Source organism: Protopterus annectens, chromosome 9.part0 (genome assembly GCF_019279795.1).
Source record: "Protopterus annectens isolate FY-2018-M chromosome 9.part0, PAN1.0, whole genome shotgun sequence".
NCBI classification, from domain to species: Eukaryota; Metazoa; Chordata; order Ceratodontiformes; family Protopteridae; genus Protopterus; species Protopterus annectens.
In genome coordinates, this window is record NC_056743.1 from 1015437898 (window position 1) to 1015465397 (window position 27500).

The 27500-nt window shown below is 39.1% G+C and overlaps 1 protein-coding gene across 1 annotated transcript in view; it reads right to left on the reverse strand.

Annotated features, from left to right (window-relative positions):
* Window positions 1-26152, reverse strand: part of ADCY6 (adenylate cyclase 6) — a 1739117-nt gene extending 1712965 nt beyond the window's left edge. The window contains exons 1-2 of the mRNA XM_044083802.1: window positions 25709-26152; window positions 2023-2296 (exon numbers count right to left, since the gene is read on the reverse strand). The gene's annotated coding sequence lies outside the window, so the exon portion shown is untranslated. The remainder of the gene's footprint in view (window positions 1-2022; window positions 2297-25708) is intronic.
* Window positions 26153-27500: the final 1348 nt, after the last annotated feature.

A 27500-nucleotide genomic window follows, 5' to 3' on the forward strand; every position in this document is an offset into this window, starting at 1 on the left:
ATTGAATTGGAACTTCTTCAGAATAACAAAATTAGAATAACAAAATTAGAAAATTAGATAACTCAATTATTTTTAAATCATTTTAAATTGAAAAAATATGCATAAACATGAGGTAGGCAGGGATTATTAAAACTGACGTAGGAGCCAATAGCAAACAAAATAATAATGCTGGTGTACCAATGGTAAACAAGTAGAAAAGCATTAATGTCCAATGAAAGTTAAATATGATAGACAATCAACAGCGGTTTGCATGCGGTAGTGTCCAATAGTAAGATTACAAAAAATGTATACATTATAGCCAATCAGAGGGTAAAACTGGTAGAACAACAAATCATAGCAAACGAGTAAAGCTACAATCAGAACAGTCTTTTGGGTGGTATTAACCAATGAAATGACTATTCAAAGTATAGTCGCACGAGAGACCTGGAGTATAAGAAATAATTAGTAATTAATATAAATAAATGAAAACAAGAGAAATCTCTGTACAAAGTGTAAGTCAGCTAAAAACATCTGTAAATGGTTGTACGTCAGTAAAAAAACAGTAATCTAGATGACAACAAGATTACTGTTTTTTTACTGACTTACAACCATGTACAGATGTTTTTAGCTGACTTACACTTTGTACAAATAATTCACTACCTAAGGTGACAAATGTGGAAAGGTTACACTAAGAATAGTAACCAAGCATTCACAGGAAGCAGGATTAAAGTAGACTGCTAACTGTGGACAGTCACCAGGGAAACTATATGTCAGAGACACAAAGACAGTCTGAAGATCCACCTGTAGGTGGAAAACGTCTAAAGCCAAAGGAGATGTGGAAGGTTTCCGCACTCAACTGTTGGGTGGGGGGGGGGGGGGGTGACAACAGCACATCTCAAATTCTACAAGCTCTAGCTGCCTTAACTAGCTATCTGGTCATACACTTAAGGAGCTTCTCTTGGGGGTGGGGAAGCATGAATGTGAGTATTTTTCACCATCATATGGGTACAAACAGCCTTCTGGAGAAAGTAGTGGGTTAACAGAAAGTGCAAAATTTAATGATAAATAACAGAAAATTATGGAAATTAGGCTGTTGGGCACTTGCTTGTGCCTTTCCTTTTCAAGGACCTTGCCTATGGAATTTGCTATCTGCTCTACCTTGCCTATGGAATTTGCTATCTGCTCTCACTGGACGAATCAAATGCTGAATTCATTTAAGTGCTCCCTTAGAACCTCCTCTGAGCAAACTTACTGCAAGTTAAAGACTTGTTTACGCATTAACAGTTTAAACATCTGTATATGCTGCTTTGACAAAATGTTTACTCTGGCTTTTATGTTCATTATTTCTGCAGCATGTACTTTTATTTCATCTTGATATGCTTTATTTTGATTTCAAGTCTTTTAATACTTGTTTACCAAGCTTCATTTTTTAAACTTTTCTACAGCACTCAGTATTAAAGCACTCAAACAGAACATGAACTTGCTTAAAACAGAAAGACTGAAATGAAACATTTTTGTTTTTAATGGGCTATTTACATATCTTTCTTGCTACCCTGAATGATTAAGTTTATGGACAAACCAAGTATACAAGGACATCATTTTAACTCAGTGTATAAGTGCTCACTTCAACATAGGAATTGTATACTGCAACTTGGATTTAACAAGATTCCATGCTTCACAGATGTCAGGACAGCCAGATCCTTCATGCAGCAACACAGAAAAAATGTTTCTTCTGGAGTGTGGAATATCTGAACTACTCCCAAAATTCTAACAGACTGGTGGACAATGAGCAATGTCCTGCCTGCACAAGCCAACACTTCTCCTGAAAAGTCTCTGCACTACCTCTTTTTGACCCTTACTAATGCAAAGAACAATACACCAAGTGGTTTCCTACTTATTTAGTATGGTACTAAATGGTGAGCAACTTAAGGTGCATAATTAATTAAAAAAAGATAAACAGTACTTAGGGGTGTCAGGAGGAGAAGAAAATCTAAATTCAATAAAATAACCACTAATTCAGTAATACACCCAATCACATCTCACCTTCTACGGCCGCAGGATTCCTGCCGAACCTTACACTCACTTCAGTGGAAAAAATCATTTATTCAACTGCCTTGTTTCAGAGAAGCTGAAAGTTAATTATCCTCGACTCTTCTGACGTAAGGTCACGTTTAGAAAGTTTTAAGGCAAGCGTTCCCTACCACTCCCCCACCAGAAGGGATGGCAGGGAGTTGACACTACCCCAATGGTTTTCTCTTAAATGAGAGAGCAAAAGGACTCACAGTTCTTCATTCAACATCTGCTCCTTTTCTGGCATCTGAAATGATAGGAAAAAGAAATGTCTTCGTTATAGCACTCAGAATAATTTATTTAGATTATTACCTGTAAATAAATAAATAAATATTATATATATATATATATATATATATATATATATATATATATATATATATATATATAAAAATATAAAATGTGATAAAGTCAAGCTTTCAAAACCTGTACACATTATACTTTGTGGCCTTCCTTTCTAAGCTGCATCCCTTCACCTAATGGAAGGCTCCAGAGACAGGAATATCAAATACCAATGTCAGCCACAGTATGACACAGGTGCTGTGATGTTTGCCATACCATTACCTCACTTTCTATAAAAGTGTCGGTAAACATCACAGCGTAGTTATGTATTTAACACTGCACCTTAGGGCACAGCCTGCCAGATGGCGTGGGCACCTCCTCCATCTGGGAGGGGGTCCCCAGAGGATGCAACCTCTCCCAGCTTCCCAGCCAACATGCTAATTAGACTCAGATTAGTTTTCATTACATGTGAAAGAGTTCTGCAGGGAATAAAGTGCTATTTAATTTGATTCACCTCTATCATTTATTAATTGCATGTAGTATCTTATCTTTTGACATACGATAAACACTAACTCACACTATAACCATGTGAGACAGGCCAAACATAACAAAGATGATTAGCAAAGCTTAATACAGAACAGTTCCACAAATCAGTAAAATTTTACTTGCTTCGGTAAGAACATGAGACAATATTCACACTAACTCCCTTGTATACACCGCCATCTTTAACTCACTTAAATGCAATCAAAAAGAGGGGAGAGATGGAAACTTTGTAAGAGGAGTCCTTGCTGCAAACCCACATAGAATACCATAAAGCTGCTTTCCTTAAAAAAGCAAACATGATCACAGATTCAAATACTCATGTATGATGCTGCACAGGTTCTAGCTTAACAGTTCAACTGCTTGGAAGGTAGTACCATGATTAAAACATGCGAATGTTAAACAAAAAAAAATCTTAGGTTTAATTCCCACCACAATCATTAGCTGACAAGGTGACCTCAGGTCAGGTCCTCCCACATGACAACAGGTTAGTTAAAACTTAAGACCCCATCAACAGCTTAGTTATACTGAGACAGTAAAATCCACACACTTCATCAGACAGTTCTTTCCAATTCATACGCATACACAGGCACAGTTAATAGTAGGAGGAGAACTAGAGCTTTGTACTGCTAACTTCTGCAACTGCCTCTTTCCCAATCCATACTCTATATGTCGCATGCCCACTTAAATGCATCTTTGGTATGTGTGCAAACAGAGCAATCCAGTCATTCATTCCAGCTGTTCTCCACTCTCAGTGGGAAGTAGTACTTCTCATGTCCAGGATAAAATGATTCCTGCCTTCATCTATCTGCTTTCAAAAAAGTTATGCCATGCCAACACAATTCCACACAGGTTATTTATCCTGCTAGTGAAGCACTGGTGTATATTCATTCTTTCCTACCTGAGCTTTCTTAACCAATATGGGTGCTTTCTACAAAATGAATGTCTCTTCAACCAACACTGCCCTATCATAGTGACATGTGTTGGGGGGGGGGGGGGGTTATGTGTTTGTTAACTATGGTAAGCCCATGGGTGGGTAGTGTCCACTTTCAGTGGGAGCTGAGAGGAGAAAAATTCAATGAAGTGCAACTATCTAGCTAGGGAAAAAAAACACAGTGGATGTTACAATGTTCAATGCATAATACAACAGACAAAAATAATCACATATAAATCAAGACAATCATTATTATCAAATACTCAGAACAAACTGCTAAATATGTTTACAAAAATGAGTACTGGCACAAAACAGACACATGTTTATTAAGTGCTAAGTGTTTAACAAAAGGTTATGTAATACATTTCATTAAGTATTACAGAGCTATCAAACGTGGATAAAATATTGTGTATAGATATAGATTATATATATATATATATATATATATATACATATATATACACATACATACATATATACACACACACACACACACACGAGAAGTATGTATAAATTATATACATACATATATGAATATATACGTACATGGAAACACACATATAAAGGTGACCATATGGAAACGTGCTCATTAAATCAGCTGCCTTGGTCATATGAGGTTTTATTTAGTTATTTAAGGACATTATTGGGTTTGTTTTATATGCTCTAAAGACGTCCATTGCATGTGGGATTATCTGTTTTGTGCTAACATCCATTTTTGTGTGCTGTGTTATTTACTGTATAGCTTGTGATTTAGAAGAGAACTCCTTACAGCTGTTTGGGTCTTTGGCAAGTTCACAAAAGTAAATAAATCAGAGAAAATAATACATGGTTAGTGTCGTCCTCGGTGCATGAAAGTTTTACTTATACAATTTTTTTCAGAAAATAAGAGGATGAGGAAAAAAAGGCTGAAGAGTTTGAGGAGCAGAGTGACTATACAATGCATTATGAAGGTATAGTGGTTCGTCACTGAAAGACTGCTGAGCATTTGTGGCACAGAATTGGAAGAGTTAGTACAGAGCACAAAGAGAAGGGTGACTGTTAAAGAACATTGCTTAGAGTGGGCCAACGAGTTTTGGTATATGTGAGGAGCAATTGGCAACTACTTGCAATAACTGCTTCTACAAAAAATAAGGTTATATAGTTAGTTTAGTTAAAATAAAGATAAGCTGCAGCTGTAAGAATCATATGGCTGACTGTTTTTAGGTGGGGTTAGTAGAAAATGGAAAGTAATGATAGCTGAAAAATAAAAGTTATAAAAACATGGTTAGTGGGGAATTGAGTACTGTGACTTGCCACAGGCATTACTAGGGTGGGCTAAAGGGGACAACTGCCATGGGTGCATGATCAGGAGATGCTAAAAAAAGTCTCACAAGGGATAATTGGCTAGGCTTACAATGGCTCGTAAGGGCAGTTAACCTAGTACGAACCTATGAACCTATAAAGGGTCAGAAGTACGGTAGTTTTGTTCAGAAATGATGTTGGTTGTGCATTTGTGGTCAGGGCTGAAGCTCTTTAGTGTTTTATGTGTGGTGTAAAATAAGCAAAGTAGTTTGCTACATTTTGCATACAACAGTAAGCTGAAAGAGCTTTTCTTGTTCTCAGACGACACCAGTAAGAATCTGTAAATTTTTACTTGTACTTACTTAAAAGACTAACACCGCAACAGGTCTAACAAAACTATACTCTTTAAATCCAATAAAAAGCATGAAACTAATTTCTGGCATCACTGATGGTAAGGATGCATGAGTTATGATGGCAGAGCCAAGACAAGAAGAAAAAACACAGAGTATTCTATCAAATCAGGGCAGGTATGAGGTGTGTGCGTGTGTGCGTGGGGGGGGTGGGGGGGTGAACGAAGGGATGTGCTTGTGCCAACGTGATGCATGGGTCACCAGTTTGATTACCACAAAAAAGTGTTGATTAGTAACTGCAGTAGTTAATGGTGAGTCAAGGACATGCAAATTAGCTGATGAAGTTTTTCCTTATTACTGTGAGCAAGTCTCTGAATTGCATTCTTCTGCACCACAGACAAGTCCCTTTTTACTGCAGCTCTTACCACCGATGACTTTTTTTCCTGAATCCTCAGGGATGTTTTACCATGACAAAGACTATGAGGAAGTTGAGAAACAATGCATTAAATATAAATTCACCTTCCACATGGACAGACATATTGATCCACAAGTTTTACCGCCACCATTTGGGTGCTACAGCTATGTCTGACCCTATGTTGAGTTTGGCTTAACAGACTACATTCTATTAGTCCTTGACTTGAGTGGGCACAAATCTTTTGAGAATCTTTGGAAGAGAACAGAGTAAAGTTATCACCTTGCACTCTTCCATTTTATTTTTCTCAGCTTTGTGCAATGGGAATTATTTGCTTGTTTCCACAGATCAAGAAATGAACATTCAGTGGTAGCACCCTTAATGAATTATTACCTTCCTATTGTGAAGGACTTGTGCATCTCACTGGTGCTATGAGCTACAACATGTAGGGCCACCTAAGATGGGCAAGTCAAGACAGAAAGGAGAGACTAAAGATGGTCCTATGGACAGAAAGTAATGGCAGCCATTACGGTATTTTTGCCAAAAAACTATGGACAAAAGCAAAAAGGTTAAAAGGAAATGGAGTTAAGGAAAATATGTCAAAATGAATGCAGAGTTTCAGAAAATAGCACAATGAGAAAAGGAGTTATATTTCATGGAGACATGCAAAGAATTGGATGAAGATAATAAAAACGCAAAGGCAAGAGATCTTTTCAAGAAGACTGGTGACATTAAAGGAAGTATCCAGGTATAAATGGGTATGAAAAAAAGGCAAAGATGGGTAGCACAGATGCAGAACATAAGAGGTACCATGAATATACAACAAAAACTTGTAAGGACAACTTTAGCATCATGGCTACATACGTTAATATGTTCTCTGGTCAACAGTGAGACATCCTGGTGAATGAAGTTAAATGGGCCCTCGAAAGCTTTGCTAGTAAAAAGGCTGCATGAAGTGATGGAATTCCAGCTGAATTGTTTAAATCCTGCAAAATGATACTCCTATGACTTTGCTCAGAATCTTACAACAAATTTGTCAAGCACAGCCAACTTCATTGACACAGAGGGATAGAGCCCACACTATGACCCAAACAGCCTGATTTCAATTAGCAGCTCGGGAACTTGATGGATTCAGCATCTCTATGGAGACCAGAGAGCTCCATGACAAGTGCTAGCCTTCAAGGGGAAAAAGGGCTTCCTGAGGGACTATGTACTTGCAGAAGTGAGTGAGTGGTATTGTCCTCACAGATGCCCACTGCATGCAGAACCTGAGCATGTTACTGGGTATAGTGGGTTTACCACCAAAAACAGCGAAAAATCTTGAATAATTCCCAATGGCTACCTGAATGTTGTCCCATCTAAGCCAACCATCACCTTGTGAAATGGTCACAGGCCAACAGACAATGTGGAATGGTTAATTAGCAGGCCAAGAGGACAAAGAGGGGGATCTGGAAAACAAAACAGTGGCCACTGGACTAGAAAAGGTCAATTTATATTTTAATCCCAAAAAGGGTCAAAGCTAAAAAGTGCTAAAACTACTGAACAACTGCACTTGTTTCACATGCTAGCAAGGCAATGCACAAGATTTGGCAAACCAAATTCCGTCAATATAGGGACTGAGAAGTGTCAGGTGTACACGCTGGATTCAGAAGGGATCAAGGCCCCAGAGACTGAATGGCCATCATCTGCTGGACAACACAGGAAGCAAGGGAGTTCTGGAAAAAATATTTACTCCTGACTTATTGCCTACTCTGCATGGAGCATAAACTATGCTACTTTCTTAGAGAAATGGGGATACTGGTTCACCTTATTTGCCAGCTGAACAATTTGTATGCATATTAGAAAGTAAGAGTCAGAACAAAATATGGAATAACCGAGTGATTCAGGACAGGAAAAGTAGGTCAAAATGGTTATATACTATCACTTTACTTACTTAATCTATATGCTGAATACATCATGCAAAATTCTGGAACAGATGAATTTCATGCTGGAATCAAAATTGTAGGGAGAGGTATTAACAGCATCTGCTATGTAAGTGATATCACATGATGGCTGAAAGTGAGGAAGAGCTGGTGTCTGTTGAAGGTGAAAAAGTGCAAAGTTGGCTTGCTGCTCAACCAGAAAATATATCTAGCTCTACAAACTACTTGCAAACTCTTCTTCTTTCAGCTTTTCCCGGTTAGGGGTCGCCACAGCGGATCACCTGTCCACTCATGATTGGCAGTGGAGTTTTACGGTGTCGAGTTGCCAGCCCAGCACCCAACCTTCCACAGAAGGCACACACATACACGCATTCACACCTAGGGCAAATTTAGAGTGTCCAATCCACCTACAGCATGTCTTTGGGATGTAGGAGGAAACCGGAGCACCCGGAAGAAACCCACGCAACCACAGGGAGGACATGCAGACTCCACACAGAAGGCACCTCAGTCGAGGATCGAACCGGAGAACCTCTTGCTGTGAGGCGACAATGGTAACTGCTGCACCACTATTAAGTAGAAAATATATTAATGCTGGGAAAGTCTGAAGGCAAAAGAAGGGATGGCAGAGGCTAAAACGGACAGACTAATGAGGTAATAAATAAGAATTTGTTAGACCTTAAAGATTGTATGATAAAGCCTGTGACATCAGAAAGTGTCAGACTTGACTAAACAACTCGACAACAAAAGGCAGTGAAACAAATGGTTATTTTTTTAAGGTATGCTGGGACAGACTAGACTGTCTGTTCAAGTCAAGCCATACTCTTTCAAGTTATGTTACAAAGGTTAGGGGCATGACCTAAAATGTAAAGCTGTGACAGCTAGATCCTCTTGATCATGGTTGATTTCAAGACTTCTAAGATGGTTACAATGTTTTAGTATGATACAGTGGAAGCAGTCAACAAATTCATTTGCTGTATACTCAGGAGATAGACAAACCAGTGGTTAAGTGGACATACTTTGGTATTACCTAGCATTAATTTTGATTAAATTAGTTCAGAAAGCCACTGTGGTATACAAACGTGGTTCCCTAGTTTTGTCAGGTAGTCTTTTCTAATTTGTTGCAGATATATTTCTTGCTTTAATACACACAGACAATGATATGCACATATTGCACAAATGCAAATTAACTCTGGTTTTAAAAAAACAATATTTTGCATCTGTCATAACCATAGCTCTGCATAGTTGAGCATTAACATCATAGTACTGTCATTTTAAAAATCATAACACAACATCAGACACATTAGCACTCTATTTTTTCAGAACAGGTTCATTTACAAGCCTCCATATAACTATTGGTAAGAAATGTCGGTGTAGGTTTAATTCAGTTATTAATAAATACAGTATGCATGCTTAAATATGTATAAGTATATGAAAGAAATCAGTAACTTTAGGAGGAGCAAAGCTAAATCTGAGGGCAAAGGTGGGAAGCAGCATCATATGTTGGTTAACCCATTCGGGGGTGGGGACAGTGTGTGGTAGTTTCTGATCAGCCTAGTTTTCTGGTGCAACTGAAGGTTTGCTCAAGGCCACTGAGCACGATATAGGTCTGCTTCTCAAGTCAGTGATAGCAGCTTCGAGGGAATGGTTAAACGTGAGCACACGTCAGAATAAGGGCAGTGGAAGCCTCAAGGTTATGAGTTGCCTACGTCAGCTATCAGGTGGAAAGGTTAGGGAAACGGAAAAATTGCCCAATTCCATGAAAAAGACCCTCTCAGAGTGAGTGCTTAGCAGCCACAGGTACATGGATAGAGCTGCCTTTGGGTTCTGGTCTGGGAACAAGCCAAACTGACCCAGCTGATGTTAGTTACTGGCACCCTAACCATGCTTGGGGCTAGAAGAATAAGGTTACACATAGGCCCCGTTCTGTGCGGGCAAGCCAGACTCATCTAACCACAGTGCAGGTATTCATCTCTGCAACGATCAAGCAGATAGCTGATGCATAGGCAAAGGCACAAAATAAACACCTTCAGAACTTCCTGGATGATGAACTCTTGCTCTGATCCTAAGTGAAAACTCCAGGAACTGGGTACAGATGTGCCATGTCTGATGGGGTGGAAGCCTGACAGTTAGTAGGCATTGTGGTATAGAACAGAAAAGAATATATCCATTGTGCCACTATCAGCTGATGGAGATTGTGACTAAAGTGAGTTTATTTTTTTAGCTGTGCCACAAGTGTAATTCTTATGGTCAAACTGTACAAAAGTTTGCATGGTGCCATAACAAAAATACTTCTACAAACTGGCACTAAATGGGATCATGAAGGGAATCATGACATAAAAACAGGGAAAAGTAAATTGGAATGCAGGTTAAAGATAAAGAGACTAAACTGGCCTGCAAAAGTACACAAACAGTGCAGACAAATATGTTTGGACGCAGGACAAGAAAGTCAAACAGCCACCCCTCCTCCTAGTTGAAGGTGGTTCTGGAAATGGTTAAAAAAAAAAAAGACTACAGCTGGAAGGGCATGTGACTTAATGGTCACTCCTGCCTATGACTAACTTTATCTGCTTGAACAACTGACATCAGCTGATTCTGCCCAAGGACATTTGTAAGTTAGAAAGGCAAGGGCCTGACTCTTGGGATGGGGATTATTTAGCAGCCTCCCAGTCCCACTTTATATGCACATTTTGATCTCTCATAGAGGACTACAACCTGGCTTAGTTTGGTGAACTGGCTCAATAAGACATGGCTACTACCTCATCCTTCATCAATGTGTGCATCTCTGATCCACCACACTGAATCAAAGAGAACTACTATCCCTGTCCATCAATGACATAGCAGCACACTTCAAGGCCTGAAGAAATTGCTACACTCTGGCTACAGTGAATACCCAAAGTGTCAGTATGTCATGGTCCATTCTGTTGCACCAATACTTTTTACCATTTTGATGCTTCCTTTACTGTAGACAACCTGTAATACAATAAAACACATCTATACTAGTGGAGAGCTTGTTCAGCATTCTAACTTTAGTCAATCTAATAAAATCTGGCATTGTTGCAAAACACAGTATTGGAGGACAGGTAATACTACAGCATGATTAGCGTTTTTACAAGTATCATTTTGTACTGAACTTATTTGTCACATTTTATTTTATATTTATAGCACCAAACTTGAAACACTGTTCCTAAAACTAACAAGATTGTATACTTCCTTCTTTATTTCAACTGTAGAAATAGTGGTGGCAACACTTTCATAGATTAAAATAAGAGACAATCAACTTAAAACATACTACAAAATCAAAACAGTTACAAACCACATTTTAAAATAGAACTTTGCAACAACTAAGATAACAGTATTTTAAAAATATACATATATAGGATTTCAAGTAATGCAAAAATTCTAAAGCTGTGCAGCTTTGCAGTAAACAGAACTTGGTCATGTAAGTTTGGTAGATGTTCCTTAAACTGGTTATTAGTACAGTGACTGCAGATAGATGAAAATGTAGTAGACTTATATTAATCCATATGCGTCTCAGTCTTGTGATCATAACAGATAAATGCCAACCATCAAAAATAAGGATTCTGCCAATGTCATGATGTTGATACTACACTGTTGCTATTCACTAGCTACAGCCTAAATAAAACGTAAAACGAGTTATACACTGGTGCACTGTTCTTAAACTTCAACAAAGCACTTTTATATATTTTTTCTGCCCCCATGGCTGCTGCCCATCATGTTCATTCTGACTAAGCTCATTGACTGCCATCACTGGGCAACAAGTATTTATAATATGGCAATCATCCATGCAGCCATGAGGCATTTCCTGGTTCCTGTTCACATTCATCACACAGACTATCACTGCAAGTCATATGTAACATGGAAAACATGTTATTTTAGAATTCTACATACTTCTGCCAATGTAGAACCTTTAATTAATTAAAATGCTAAATAGCAGCTGTAGGCATTTAATGCAGTAGTGCTATCTGAAATACATTAAAGTGGTCATCACAGTTCACTATAAACTAGACATAAAAGTTGATCAAACATGAAATCTTTCGGATACAGTAATCCTTTGTATGAAAACAGTCAAAAAATGCAATCACTCACTAAAATTCTTAACACAGCACTGATAGCCAAGACAAATGGATACCATTCAAAAAGTGTAAAGAAATGCAGTTGAAGCATAGCAGGTAGCAACAATGGACAAAGCAAACTGAGGAAAGGAAAGCAACTAGCAGCAAGGGTATGCACTGGCAGAACTACAAACCACTGTTACAAAACATGATAAAACATTTTATGCTACAGTTACATGTAAACAAAATAAAAGTAGCCAAGTAAAAAGATGAACAAAGGAAGGGAGCAAGTGACAGAGAAAAGAATGGTACAAGTACTCCGGTTTAATATTAAAACAGGCAACAAACTATATGCAAGAACTCTTCAAGATGGTGGCGGGGTGAAGAATACAAATGCACTCACCTAAGAAGACTACTGAGATATCATGCTAAGCCTCAATACAATCCATTTACAAAGACGACATAGGGTATAAGAAAAAAGCAAAATTCTGAAGCAAATACATAGGGGTAACACAATTAGTCTAATTCAATGCAGCAGTATAAGCAATTATGTTAATCAGGTAGAAAAAAGTTGGAAAGTAAAATAAGTATGTGTACAGCCTCTAAAACAAACATTTGCAAAGCAAAACTAATCTTGAGTGGTGTAATTATAAGCACCAAAGATCAAGTAACCGAGTGGTATTCAATGGAATTGATGAAAGCAGCACTGCTAAAAACTATAAAGCATCAGACAACCAAGAAGTGCATTTATAAAGATGAAGAATCTAAGAGCATAGCCCGAATTGCTACTGTATTTTAAAGAATACGTAGTGACAATTTATATAAAGGCTAGTGTTACACCAGAGTTGAAAGGCAGTGTGGCAGAACATGAGGCAAAAGTACTTTATTTATTTAATTGACATTTGATTACTGGGAAAGTCCAACTGGGTAGAAGCCCATTCTCAGAGTAGGCCCGGGAAGAAAAGCTCCAAATTATTGCAAAACATTTTAACAATAATTTTACAACCTTCAAAACTGAAACAAAAACATCTGCAGTTTAAATAATTACAATAAACTATACATCATATAAAAACATTAGGTCAGCAGCTAGCATTGTCGCCTCAAAGCAAGAGGTTCTCTGGTTTGATTCACGGCTGGAGCGCCTTCTTTGCGGAATCTGCATGTCCTCCCTGGCAGTCGAGTGAGTTTTAAAGACATGCAGTGTGTGTGTGTGTGTGTGTGTGTGTGTGTGTGTGTGTGTGTGTGTGTGCCTTCTGTCAAGGTTGGGCACTGCGCTGGCAACTCGGCACCGTAAAAACTCCACTGCCAATCAATCTGCGGACCTGTAATCCGTTGTGGTGGCCCCTAACCATGAAAAGCCGAAAGACATTGCTATACATAATATAAAAACATTGTTTAAGAATCTATACAAGGTATATGACAATCATCTAATATTTAGAGAAATTTTAGACACTTTGTAGAAAAACTGTATTAGACTAACAACTTTAAACAGGAATTGTAATATGAAGTGGGAGAAAAACTGGATTATTGTACATTTAGAGAGAAAGTCAGGGAAGAGAATTAGATAGCAGTAAGGAAGTAAGGGAAGAAGGGAGAGTATGGAGCTATAAGGAATGAAAAAGTACTTGTTCACATTTAGTGATATCGTTTATCCTGGTTTTGAGTAAGAACTGAGCCAGATTTTAGCCAGGAAGTCTTTCAGAGAGGTTTTGAAAGATGGGAGGGAGGGAGGGTAGAGACCTGATAGATACAGGTGAGGATTTCCAGGCCTTAGCAACCTTGTACAAGCACAGACAATGCCCAGCAGATTGGCTAGGTTTGTAGACAGACAAGAGTTTTTGGTCACTGTATTGCAATGACCAAGTGGGAACATAGTTGTGTAGAATGTTTTTCAGTGCTGAACAGGCAGATGGATCCTTGACAATTTTATAGGTGGTAAGAAGCTGTGTTTATGTTAGTTGATATGGCAGTTCTAACCAATTTAGGCTTTTCAGTGCTATACAGTGGTGGGTTCTGAAAGGGGTTATATGCTGCAAATGTAGAAACTTTGTTACAGCATTATGCAAGTTGTAATTTTTGTGAAGCCTGGAGGTTAGTAAGGATGGAAGCACCATAAAGAAGAGTTGGAGGAGATAAGTAGTGACAGGTATAGTTTTAGTTGCGTCGGTATGAAGGTTTTGGGGTCTGTGAAATATCCGTAGTTTTTCTTAAGCAACTTTGTGTATGCAAATGAATATAAGATCATCATCCACTATCATCCCTAAGAGTTTGCTATGAGAGGTGACTTCAATGGTTGTATTATCAAGAGAGAGAGGAGTTTAAATTTTGTTTTTTTATCATGAAAAAGGAATTTTTTTTGGGGGGGGGGTAGTAGCTTGGTCTTTTTTGGGTTCAGCATGAATTGCGGGTTATGAAGCCATGTTTCACTGGCTGTTAAACCTTTCTGAGTAATTTTTTGGAGGTGTACCACGTTGTCAGATGTGCAAATGAGAGTAAAATCGCATTAGGGTTTGTTTAGAAATATAGAGGGTTTTGGTGAAAAAGTTAAAGAGTTGGAGACCAAAGATAGAGCTTTGTGGTACACCGGTGATGACTGGGAGGTAAGGAGTGAATGCAGAGTGCCATTTTACTGACTGATACCTATTGTACAGGTAGCTTTTGAACCACAGAAGGGTGGGATGGCAGAGACCTAGTAAACACATTTGAAGAAGTTTGCTGTGACAAACTGTGTTGAAGGCTTTAGAAAAGTCTAGAAATAAGGAATAGATTAGTTCGTCACTATCTCTAGCTTTACTGACCGTATCTATATAGGTTAGAAGGGCAATGCTAGTACTATGGGAAGGAGGGCAATAATGTCAGTACTTGTACAAAAAAAAAAGAGATGGAAAAAGGACCACAGTAAGTCACAGCAAGAGAATACAGGGAAATATAAGAATAGAGTGATGCTAAGAAAGTGTATGAAGGTAAGCTCAAAAGTAGTTTTAACAAGAAGTATACTGATGGAGAACCAGGGTAATGCAGTGTAAATATACAGCTGTATCGAGCAAATTACCAGAACATGGCACCACACTGATAAGCACAATGTAACACCACTTAGAAAACATTCATGGGATTAACCAGTATATTAAAAAAAAAATTTATACATACACACACACACACACATGCAACTCACATTACATACATATGTGTTAAAGGGAAACATGCTCAGCATGCATAAAGCTTATCCAATCTGAATGAAAAAGTGTGACAAATAGAAAACACTACCAAAGTCTTTTCATTGTTTTACACAGTCTTAGAACAAATAGAAATGTAACATATGACACATACTTGCTCTATGAAGCTGCCACACTGTAAAAATAGCAGACTCCAAATCCAGCTCCAGACAAGTGAAGTACCTCAGGGTTCAGTCCTGGAACCGCTCTTGTTTGGCATCTACTTCTCTGAAATACAGGCCAACACTAAGGGACTCTGGAACAAAGTTCACAGATGACTGCAAACTGAGAGCCATTACTGAATCCCCAAATGATGTGGATATTCTACAAAAGGTCCTTACAGAAACAGATGCTTGGTGCCAGAACCATGGGCTCAAGCTCAATGCCAAGAAATGCATAGTTATCCCTATTTGGGAAAAAACATGTACCCGAATTACTATATAGGTTGCAGTACACTAAACACCGAAAGTTTGACAAGAGACTTAGGGACACAGGTGGACAGTGGTCTCACCTTCGATAACATCGCCACAACAGTCAGGAAATCCTTCTATGTGGCACACCTCATCACTAAGAGCTTTTCATCCAGAAAAAAGGAGGTCATTGTCCCACTGTACCCATCCCTCATTAGACCCATTATAGAATACAACACCCCGTTTGGTATGTACCTCTCAAGACATCTACAACAACTGGAAAGGCCGCAGAAATACTTCACTAAAAGAATCACAGGCCTAAAGCAGATGACCTATGCTATCTAAAAAAACTCCAGTGATACTCTGTCACATATCGTCTACTCAGAGGCAATCTCTGCTTAACATACAAGGCCATGTCAAACCCAGAGCTGTTGGACATGCTACACTTAAAGAAATCCCAATCCCTCAGAGCCACATGCTCCAGGGATCTAAACCTTGTCATCACAATGAACAAAACATGCTGGAGGGATAGGTTCCTGACACAGAGACTCCCCAGACTCTGGAATAGACTGCCCATACATGTCAAGCAGAGCGCCTCTTTGGCCCTCTTCAAAAGGAACCTTAACAACTGGATGGGAGATAGGAAATTCACCCCAGGGATCACGTCAGTAGCCCTGCTAGACAGGGGTGCAGGGAAGTAAATATTGTGGGAAGAAGTAGCTAGGGAATTGTTATGGCTAGGCTTGTATAGGCCCTAGGGCCAATAGCCTAGTACCAACCTATGAACTTATGAAGCAAGACAGTAACAGAGGGCAAGAGGAGATAACACTGAGAGGATATTTAGCAATTACTAAACATTCTTAACCTGTATACACAGATGGTTAAGACACAAGTCCGGTCTAGGACATATACTTGACTATGACATAGACTTCTGTATGTTATACTACAACGATTCCAGAATGCAAACCACACACATAACAGCCACAAAAAAAAAAATGGTAGTCTGCACGTTACATCTTATAAAGAGAAATTAAAATAATTAAATATGTAAACCTTGGGGGGGCAGGATAGACGCAATTACCTAACTGTAAGTGAAATCCACCACACACACACACACAATCTCACTCACACACAAACTTTCTGAGAGGGGGCACAAGTGGAACACAGGAGAAGGGTGATGCTAAGTAGAATTTTTTGCAGACACTGCAATGCATGTTAAAAAGCATTTTTATGAACATGACTCTGCATTCATTAACAAATTTTCTGAGAACACCTGTGGGATTAAACACAAGACAACTATTAGGCTATATAAAGAATGGTACTAGCTGAAGCTTATCCACTAAATGAGGACAGATTAGGTGGGCCAAGCAAAACTTATCTGCCTGTAATGGCTCAAACAAGCCTGCAATATCTCAAACAACAAGCATGCAGCCCATGACATAAAACTATGCATGCAGCTACATTCCTATGTCCAACACATACATAACCATATGTTCGTTTATACACATAATCCTTACATTTGAACTGTCCATGACTTTGCTCTGAAAAGTTTCAACGGTCAATCATTAAAATATGTATATTTCTGACAGAAAAGCAGTGGTTTCCATCAACAAAACAATGCCAGGCATTAAAAAAATAAAGACACACACTCTCCACTCTTCACTGAATACACATTCCTACATTCTTGTAACATTAATACTTGAAATGTGTTCCTGATTTGAAGTGTTTTGGCCAGAGTCTTAAGAGGCTAAGATTTATAATACCAACCCAAGGACCCTGCAATAAAAACCCAGTGCTGCATCTGTACTCATGACTAAGCATTATTGCTCAGGAAAGCTTACAAGCAAATTATCAAGGAAACATCATCAGAAAACTGTTGTGACAGTGTAGCCTGGCTACAGCAGACTGCTACTGGGTGCTGAAGTACAGCTGAATACAATGTGTTCTCACTACTTGCTAAAAACAGTTCAGCTCTTTGCAGAGCCTGTGTTAACATTTTGGGGGCCCCCCAGCAAATGTCAAGTTTGGGGGCCCCCCTATGCACTTTCGTCAAAGTATCACCCAGTTAACTGCCACCCATCTGAAGCAGCCTTTTAGTTCATGCTGCAAACTTTTAGGTGTAGTGTGTACATAGTGACCTGTAGCTACAATGCTGTTACAGTACAACAGGCCTATGTACCACACTACATTCGCCCATTAGGTGAAATGCTGTCTATATGCTCTACAGTACATGTTATTTATTTATTTTGCATAATCTTTTCATCTAGTTATTACTTGTACAGAAATTACGATTAAGGAAAGAAATTCAGTGTTGCTGTTCAGCTTAAGTTTTCCTAGCATCCTTTCAACTAACCTTTCCTGACCAAGACAGCACAGTAATAACCATTTAAGAAATAACTGAAAAATGCCAGGGCCCAAGAAGCCATAGGTTTACAGGTGGTCTGACATGCATTTTAGAGTATGTTTCTAACCTTTTAATCCAATGGTGTCTTAAACAAAAACCAAGAGTAAAAAAAGAATTTCAGTCTTATCTTTTTCTTTTAAGGAAAACATAAGTTGTGCCCAAGGCTTAATATTCAAAGAAGACAAAATAGTAGCTCACAACAAACTAACAAGCCATTTGTTGTCTGAATGCAGAGGTCCAACCTGGGAATATGGCCTATCTTCCTAACCCCCAAAAAAGACAGTCATTGCCTGTACATCTCTGTGGTGTTAGACTGGGATGAAAGCAGAGGTTCAGATTACCACAGTCATGTGTTTCAAGTGAGTGCTGACATACATATACACAGCATGTCTCCTCACTCCTCAACCCTAACCAAAGGCAGCTACCTGTATATGTGCCTAATGTGAAATCGAAAAACTAATGATTACAGTAATGTATTCTTCTTTGTTGCTCCTAGACAGTACACTGCTCCTACACAAGCTATGGTAACCTTCTTTGTACACCTCTGCGGTCTGTGAGAAAAGTAAAACAAACAAATGATCACACTGTCATTGGCCCAAACAAAAGTTGTATTGACCTCATCTGCACACCTCTATGGTTTGATTGTAATGAAAATTAAAGAATTAACTACAACCCCCCCCCCCCATAACCTACAGCAACTTTCTGTACGCACACATCTGAGCAGGGCTGATTTTTAGAATGGGTGCAGTTGAGAGCAGAGGGTATTATCACCTTTATCTTAACAAGGTCATCCCTGTTCAGATTAAAGAACATAATCAGAAAATGAATACATTTTTTTTCTCATTTTCCCCAATCAGCAACAGCTTTTGTGGGGCCCTCACACAGTCAAGGATGATTAAGGGAGGCCCCCATAACAATTTATACAGTCTGGGGAGTGGGGGCCACCAGACTCCTTGAAAACGGAAGTGTTTGAATGAACTGCGATATATCTTATGTATTACTTTTGAAATATAATTCTTTGTTAGCTACATTTTTCACTGACGCCCAGAAGAATAATGCATGTGTCCTGGCATCATTAGGTGTATGCAGAGATAAAAATCAGTGATATTTTTTTTTACAAATGCACACAAAATCCATAGCAATACTAGTTTTGTACTTTTTCAGCAAATACACTGTGCAGCTGTTTATCAGTTGTCAAACAGCAGCATGGGTAAGTTACTTTTATTTACCTCTGTGAGGAGTAATGCATACCTGTAACTTGTCCCTGATTTCACAGACCTTCCCTGATTTTGCTCATAATTTTGCTCTGTCCTTCGTAAAAAGTTTGATTTGCTAATAAATCATTCAGGAATACAGACAGTCAGTAATTCAGGCTTGATACGTTTATGCCTCTTATTGTCCAAAATAAATGCATGTTGATGCAGAGGGTGTTATTTTATTAACTTTTTTAAGTGACAGAGTAATATTTAAAAGGTTTTCCTGCTTTTGAGCCTTTATTCTGTTATTTTTAGTATTGTGCTGAATTCTTCTGCAAAGTTGAGAGTTGTAGTATCTGGTGTTCTATTAGTCTTTATAGAATTGAAAGAAAAAAAAAAAAACATCTTTGAAGATCGGATGCATCAGCTGTCCTTAAAATACAAAGTTTACACTCAATTCAGTCACTCCAGCTTGTTGATCTTTCTACTGCTTGCTTATGTTCATGGTCAGCTTTTTCCTGACATGGTCATACCACAGCTGTGTTCAGGTTAAAAAACGGAATTGTGAAGCCTGTTACTTGATAAAACACTGTTACTATAACCAGAGGTATCTTTGAATTTTAAAGGAGATATTATTATCCACCTGGTTTATAAAGTATACAAGATTCATGAACTATCTTTTGTTAATTTGATGGACATGCTGCAAAATATCAAGATAAGGTAACTTGCTGCGGTTGGGGGCCCCCCAGCGACTGCAGGGTTCGATGTTGCCTAAAGCCGGCTATGGCTCTGTTTCAACATTAAGGTGTAGCTACTTCACTACAGGTTACAGTTGTAACAGCTATTTATTAGTCTAAAACTTTCTCCAGTCTTCAAAAACAGCTTGACATAGCAAACAACTTATGCATTCGATCCTCAACCAAACTGTCCTGTTCTCAATGTTTGCATGCAAATTCAGAGGACTGCATTACAACACACACTTCATGTAGACATTTCATAATATCTTTCATAACAAGACAGTATTTCTGATTGGGCAAACTAAGGAAAATGTTTAAAATATAAAAATAGTACTGCTATGCAACACGATAAGCCAATGCAACATAAATCCATGACAGAAAGCAGCCATTCTAATCTGTCAGCAAACAGGTACCACAGAAAACTGTCTAAGCTACATGCTTCCAAAATAATGCATAACAGTGGTAACTGAAGAACTAAAAGGCAACTCTGATGTGACAAGAACAGACATCAAAACAGCATACAGCTACTGTAGTTATGACTGCTGCACTAGATAAAATTACACTATATTCATCAGCAGTTTGCATGTTACAGTACCATCATCTCAGAAATGCAATAGACTCCAGTACAACTTGCTACTTGTGATAACATAAACAAGACTTTGCCAGCTTGTCCAGTCAAAACCATACATAATGTTCATGTGACAGACCGAAAGTGCTGTCTAACTGTTAACACATAACAGCTTCAAGGTGGACACAAACTTTAGGGTCACCTGTTTCCTGCAAATCATCAGGCAAGATGCAGAAATTTTCCACCAACTCATTCGCAGGGGCAGAAAAACAGGTCTTAGCTATTCCACTTGAATGTGTACTATAGCACAATGCACAAAGAAAGCACATTAACTCCTTACAGAACCAAGAAAAAGTATTTGCCAACCATAGTGACTCCAAACATGACACTTCAAATGTTCTGGTCCTCTCACATATCAGCTATTTACAAGACTAAATCAGGACTTTGCAGGAAACTATTTGTGAGGAGCAGCTCAGCTTCTACAGACATCTTTAGACCTGATACAAACAAACAGATAAAATGCTGTCATAATCAAAGGCTGGCAGCAAGTTCCCACATTTAATCTACAAATGGAGAAGGCACTGTGACCATCTTATATAAATTGTGTTCATTGCATTTTATGCAAGACAAACACAATTCAGTACTGCCTTTGTCAGCAATACCAAATCAACAGCCTTAACTTCAACTGCTAGCTGTCTTGTTAAGAAAACACTCATACCCCTACAATGGTTCAACTTACCTACCCCCTAGTAGAGAAAATGCCTACACAAAATGCGTTTTCCTAACACCCAGTAAGTGCTCAAGCATTTATTTATTTAGCAACTAACTAATGTGATGCTCTGCCAACCTACAACTACATTCACAGCATGAGCACCAAAGGAAAGGATAACTGACAATTAGGTTACCTATTTACAACCTCATAGAAACAGACAACTCACAAGCCCCACCACCTCTCATTACCCCTAGAACCAAACTCCACAGCACTGCACATGCTTTCTCCTCTCAGGCACCTACACTTTAGCAGACTCCCCCCATTGACAATAAAGAAATAAACACAATCTAAACTCCCAATGCAACTCAAAAAGCACTTCATCCAAGCCAGATGCCCCTCCTTCAGCACAGGACATATCACCTAACCTATCTCCTTTCAGAGTCTCTTCTCCTCTGTCAAGATCCACTGAACACTGACCCACTTTAGAAACTAAGGTATGCATTGTACAGTATGCTCTGCATTCCACTGTGCTTCTTCATTAGAATGTATAGACACATTTTTTGTCTATGTAATTAGTCTGAACTACTCTATTACTTATATTTCTGTACTTTTTGTTTGTGAAATGTATTTTTATTTCACCAGGGCTGTTTTTGAAATTGGTTAATAATGATCAGTGTTCTACCCTGGTACACAAATATAAATAAATAGAATCAATAACTTATCACATTTTGAAGGGGAATATGGATTATTTAGAGTACCTACAAAAAAAACACGTGGGAATAACATGCATAGTCTCCACTGACATTGACAGAGGTAGGGACTGACGTACACAGCACAAAATTAAGAGATTTTAACTAATAAGCCACTGTCTTGCCCACTAATTTATGAAATTCCAAGAAAGTTAATACTAAAGCTATGGGCTAAGAAAATGAAATATCTTCTTTCCAATAATGGACCTACACAGTTGCTCAAAAATGCCCAGCTGCTATCTACTGGGGGAACTACAGCACAAGTACCACCTACCCATTAGCCATGAAAATTCAGTACATCTTATATTAAGCGACAAAAGTGCTACCACATGAAAAGTTGACACATCTATGTATGTAATAATCTGAGCAGGTCCCATTCCTTAAACTGTATAGAAGACTGGTGATCATACAAATGTCTCGCCTATATACTAGTAATGTGAAGCTGGTTTTCATATATTGGGCATACAAACCATACCTATGACAGTATTATGTCTACACAAAGGCCTAGTGAGCCTCTGCACCTACCACTTAGTATCTCTTAACCAAACTGCTTCTATAGTCTTTGTGTCACACATTCTTGGTGAAAGTCCCTGTATATACACTTAGTGAGCATTTAATAAAATTGCTTCTGTTCTCAAAACTGGGAAATTAACTAACAATTTACCAAATGGTTACTGTTTTCAGAAATGGACAGTTTTATTTCACAAAATCTTGATTCATATTCTTATGCTCCACATAATAAAATAAAACAGTTTGCTTTATAGATATAGGGCGGCCACAGTAGTGCAGTGGTTAGCATTGTCGCCTCACAGCAAGAGGTTCTCTGGTTTGATCCTCAGCAGGGGTGCCTTCTGTGTGGAGTCTGCATGTCTTCCCTGTGGCCGCATGGGTTTCCTCCGGGTGCTCTGATTTCCTCCCACATCCCAAAGACATGCTGCAGGTGGATTGGACACTCTAAATTGGCCCTAGATGTGAGTGTGTGTGTCTTCTGTGGAAGGCTGGGCGCCAGGCTGGCAACTCGACACTGTAAAACTCCACTGCCAATCATAAGCGGACAGGTGATCCACTGTGGCAACCCCTAACAGAGAAAAACCAAAGAAGATGATTTTATATATATATATATATATATATATATATATATATATATATATATATATATATATACACACACACACACATATATATAAACCTGAAAACTCCTGCAGTGCATCTACATTTTTTATTTAGACAGTATAGTGATGCAAGCACACATTTTCACGATATATTGATTGTGTAATGCTGGTTTAGAAGTAGTAAAGCCTTAAGTTTATTATGGTTTAAAACTGAAAAACTCTGGCTATGACCAGAACACAGACAGTATCCCATTTACTAAATCATAAACAGGCCTCACATGTTTCATATGCAGGCATCTGATGTCCTAATGCAATTTTAAGTTAACAGTTCAACAGCTATTTTGCGCTGAGCAAATGTATTTACATCCTACTTTCAGAATTTCACCTCACTTACACTAGTATTACATCAGTAGTTCACAGACATTTTCGTCCTCTCTTAAAATTCTATACATTCATTAGTGAAGTTTAATGCTATTATGGAGAATTCCATCTCATTTACATTAGAGGGAACAAGAGTTACAGTTACAAAGAAAAACACAGTATCCTACTCATTGTATATATCGAATATTAAAATCTAATCACTTAGTTTACAATAATTTATCATTGGAATCATCATGGCATGGTTTAGTTAATACCATACGAGGTATTACGACTAACTGTCTTGTCCCCTAATATTCCAATAATGTGTTCGGAACCAGTTAAGCATAAAAAAGAATATATGTAATCCTGTGGATAAGCTTGTATGCAAGCACAGGGAGATAGTAGCGCCCCACCTTTACTTGTAAAGTACAACTTTTGGGACTACTGGGGGCAGTAAAAAGAGGGTGACAGAATGCTGCATGTATGTTTGGGTTGCATTTATAATGTTTTCAATAACCATTTGTGGACATTAATTAAAAACTAAGACCATCATCCCTAACGAGAGATATTTAGAATTAATGGCTGCCATATAAGTAATTACATCTTCTCATCTTACCTCTGACATACCTCTCAACTGTACAGATTTTCACAAAATGTTCAGATTTTTTGCTGTATATTTTTGGTCCATATTTCATAAAATTGTGATTTTCTGGCAAATTGACAAGTTATTAAAAAGTGAAGTCCGAAAATAATGACAAATTTGAGTTTCTGACTTCTTACCCTCCAGAAAATCTCTTCGAACACAAAACCTGTTATTCTGTCAACGTTCTAAGTTCATAAGAGCAATATTTAAAAAAGTCCCAATTTTTGTGAGTTTGTCCCCCCACTACTTATGGCCATGTCCAGATTTCCTGCTTCGAGAGGTATGCTCTCAACTGTACAGATTTTTGTAGGACAAGATTTTTGCCTATTTTTGGTCCATTTTTCATAAAATTGTGGTTTTCTAGCAAATCATTGAAGATGCAAGTCAGAAAATGACAGACATTTCAGTTTCAGATTTCATACCCTTCAGAAAATTCATATCTACTTTCTAAGTTTGTACGAATATTTAAATAGTGTCCCTATTTTGGGGCCTTTGTCCAGATTTCCTGCTCTAAGATGCTGAGAGGTATGCCTGTGGAATAGGAGGATGTGGTAAACAAACCCGATGTCCTAGCCATGACTAAACACTTTGCCCAATCTCTTTGCCCATTCTTTAGTCTGACAACTCCTGTATGTGCGTACATCGTCTGTGAAGGCAAACAAGGGGCTATGAACTGCCTGAACTTCTTTTCCTGCCAGCTGCTGAAAGCTTTCATCCGCAAACTCCTGAAAATTGCCTGTTGTCTTTCCTTCTACCATTATGTCATGCAGTGGTACCTCACGAAAATGCAGTACGATACCGCTCTTAGGCCCAGCACCATCAACTATTCGGTCCCTTGCTAGCCACAATGTATCCCGAAAAGCTTCCCCGTCGAGTTAAAATAACGGCTCCCACTGTACATCTATCCCATGCCATCACATCAGCCACCACTACCACTGCTCTACTGCACCAAACACCAAGGGTTCCCATTGCAGTCCCAACAGGAAAGAAACTCGGACCATGCGCATATTGAAATTATTTTTGTGACCCCCACAATAACCTTACATTACCCCCCCCCCCCCCATCAAAAAAAAGATAACGGAGTTAGAAACAGCTTCGTGTCTCTGCGCCCCCTCCCTTCAAAAATATCTGCAGTGTGTGTGTGTGTGTTGCGGGTGGGGGGCTGCTTAGGCAAACTGTCAAACGTTAAAATCAAAGGTTTAGACAGTTTCACACAGACAGGCAGAAAGCTAACAACATTTTTGTTACGCGGAGGGGAGAAAAAAACGACACAAATTACGACGAGCGCGACACTAAAATAAATCGCTTCACTGTTGTCATCTGCCAACAGGATGCACAAATGCACGGGCACGAGCAAAACGACTACATCCCGAGTTTCAGACCGGAGGAGGGCAAACTTTCAACGCCCACAAAGAAAAATGAATAAATAAACCTGTAGAGTGACCCGTGTTTGCCCCAACCTCCTACGACGTGGAAACAGTTGTAACGGATAATTCACCCTACTCCTTACTGGTATCTGTATCTGCATCAGCTATCCCCCCAATAATTCTCTAACCCAGACCAATGCATAGTGGATAAGTTCTCCGCCCCTTACTCTCGCTGCTCAAATTGTCAGAATAAAATGTCATACCTGGCAGTAACAGCCGTGCTGTCACAGACCACTGATCCCTGTAATCCATACAGGCTAGTGTTCAGGTGCTAGATCCCTCTCAACGGGGGGTAGAGGATGCAGCCGGGTGGGTGGGGTGTCTGTCAGACTCACCTGTGACAGCGGAGGCACAGAATGATGTTGCTATTGACTCTTCACAGTACTGTTTCTCCTTGCAGCTCCTGTCCCAAACTACAAAGTACAGCTCCGTGTACTGATGCTGGATTGCGACTAGCAGCAGCTGCTCTGTCTTGGTCACTGGTTTATTGTCCTGCTCTCCAATGCCTTCCTACTCCGTTCGCTCGTCAAGATCATTGCTCCAACTCGCCGCCCTGTTTTCCTGTTGTCCATGGAAAACGCCCTCTACCCCGGATCCAGAAAAAAATAATAATAACGGTGTATCTGTCGCAGGCAGGCCTTAGAGCCACACAGTCATTTTGTACAAAGGTTCGGGGGGAGGAGTTGGAATGGAGTCAAGGCTGCTGTTGCTGGTTTGGATAAACTGAGCCCAGTTGAGCGGCGGCCGCAGTAAGAGCGCGGATCGCATCCACCAGCGAAGGGGTGGGATCTGCTGCCCGGCACAAGCGATGGGGCGGGACCTGCTGCTTGGCCCCTCCTCCTTCAGTTTGGCCACCGCAGCAACCGTTAAGACTTTGGAGAGTGATAGCTAGCCGCTGGCAACGTACCCCCATGCTGTCATCCTTCCCCAACATTGCTCTCAACTTTCCTTCTCAAAAATGTGGTACACTACCTCTCATAATGTGGAACAAGTAGGCAAAAATCCAAAACACCTATCAATGTACTGTGTTACTGTACACTTGCATCATTTTTCTGACTTACCATGTTGTACTATTGTTTACCATGAATATTAGTTATCAAGTTTTTAACAAAGAATATTTGATAGACCTGTCCTATGTGGAGCAGTGACACGTTATGACCCAAAATGAGGAATATTATTCGTAATGAGGTATACTCGAGAGGTGCGTTCCCCATTGTTACGGCAAAACACCTCCTACCCTTGAAAGAATGAGTCTATAAATCTTTTTACTTAAGTGCCTTTCCTCATGTTTTTTACATTTTTGTTTTTATTGATTTATTTTTATTTTGTTTAGGCATCGCACATAGCTGGCAACGCATTTTTGCGACAAACTCAGCCAGAAAGTTACGTTTTGCCCTTAATGCTCTCATATGGTATTGTATTGCCCATTCTCAACCTCTCATTTAAAAAGAGAACGCGCAGTTCTCTTCAAATGTTGCATCCCTCAAAACACACACGCATAATACATTTTTAGCTGTTACTTTATGCCATTAAATAAATGGTTGCCCTTTAGATGCATAAGCCTGTCTGTAAACAGGTTGTTCACATAGCTGGCTTTAGGCACCAGCGAACTCTGTAGCCCCTGGGGGCCCCCAACCACAGCAAATTATCTGATCTTGGTATTTTGTTAACATGTCTGCCACGCCAATAAAAGCTAGTACCAGCAATCTTGCCTACTTAATAAACTATATGTGTAATAACAACTCTTGTTTACATCTCCTTTACAATTCAGAGATGTCTCTGGTTATAGTAACAATGTTTTATCAAGTAACAGGCTCCGCTTCACAATACCATGTAATATTTTTACCACTGACAGTGCCCTTGGCTTAGTTAAACCCTGCTGGTGGACATCGTCTTCACTAAAACTAACAACATAGCCAGCTTTAGGTACCTGTAATACCTCTGGCTGCAGGGTCCCTTAGTAAGGAGATCTCTGAAATCAGAAAGAGTGGCAGGTATGCATTACTCTTCAATGAGGTAAATAAAAGTGACTTACCTGTGCTGCTGTTTGATGAATGTTAAACAGCAGTCGCTGATCTGGTGTGGCAGTACCAGTGTTACACAATGTATTGCTATTTGATAATTGCT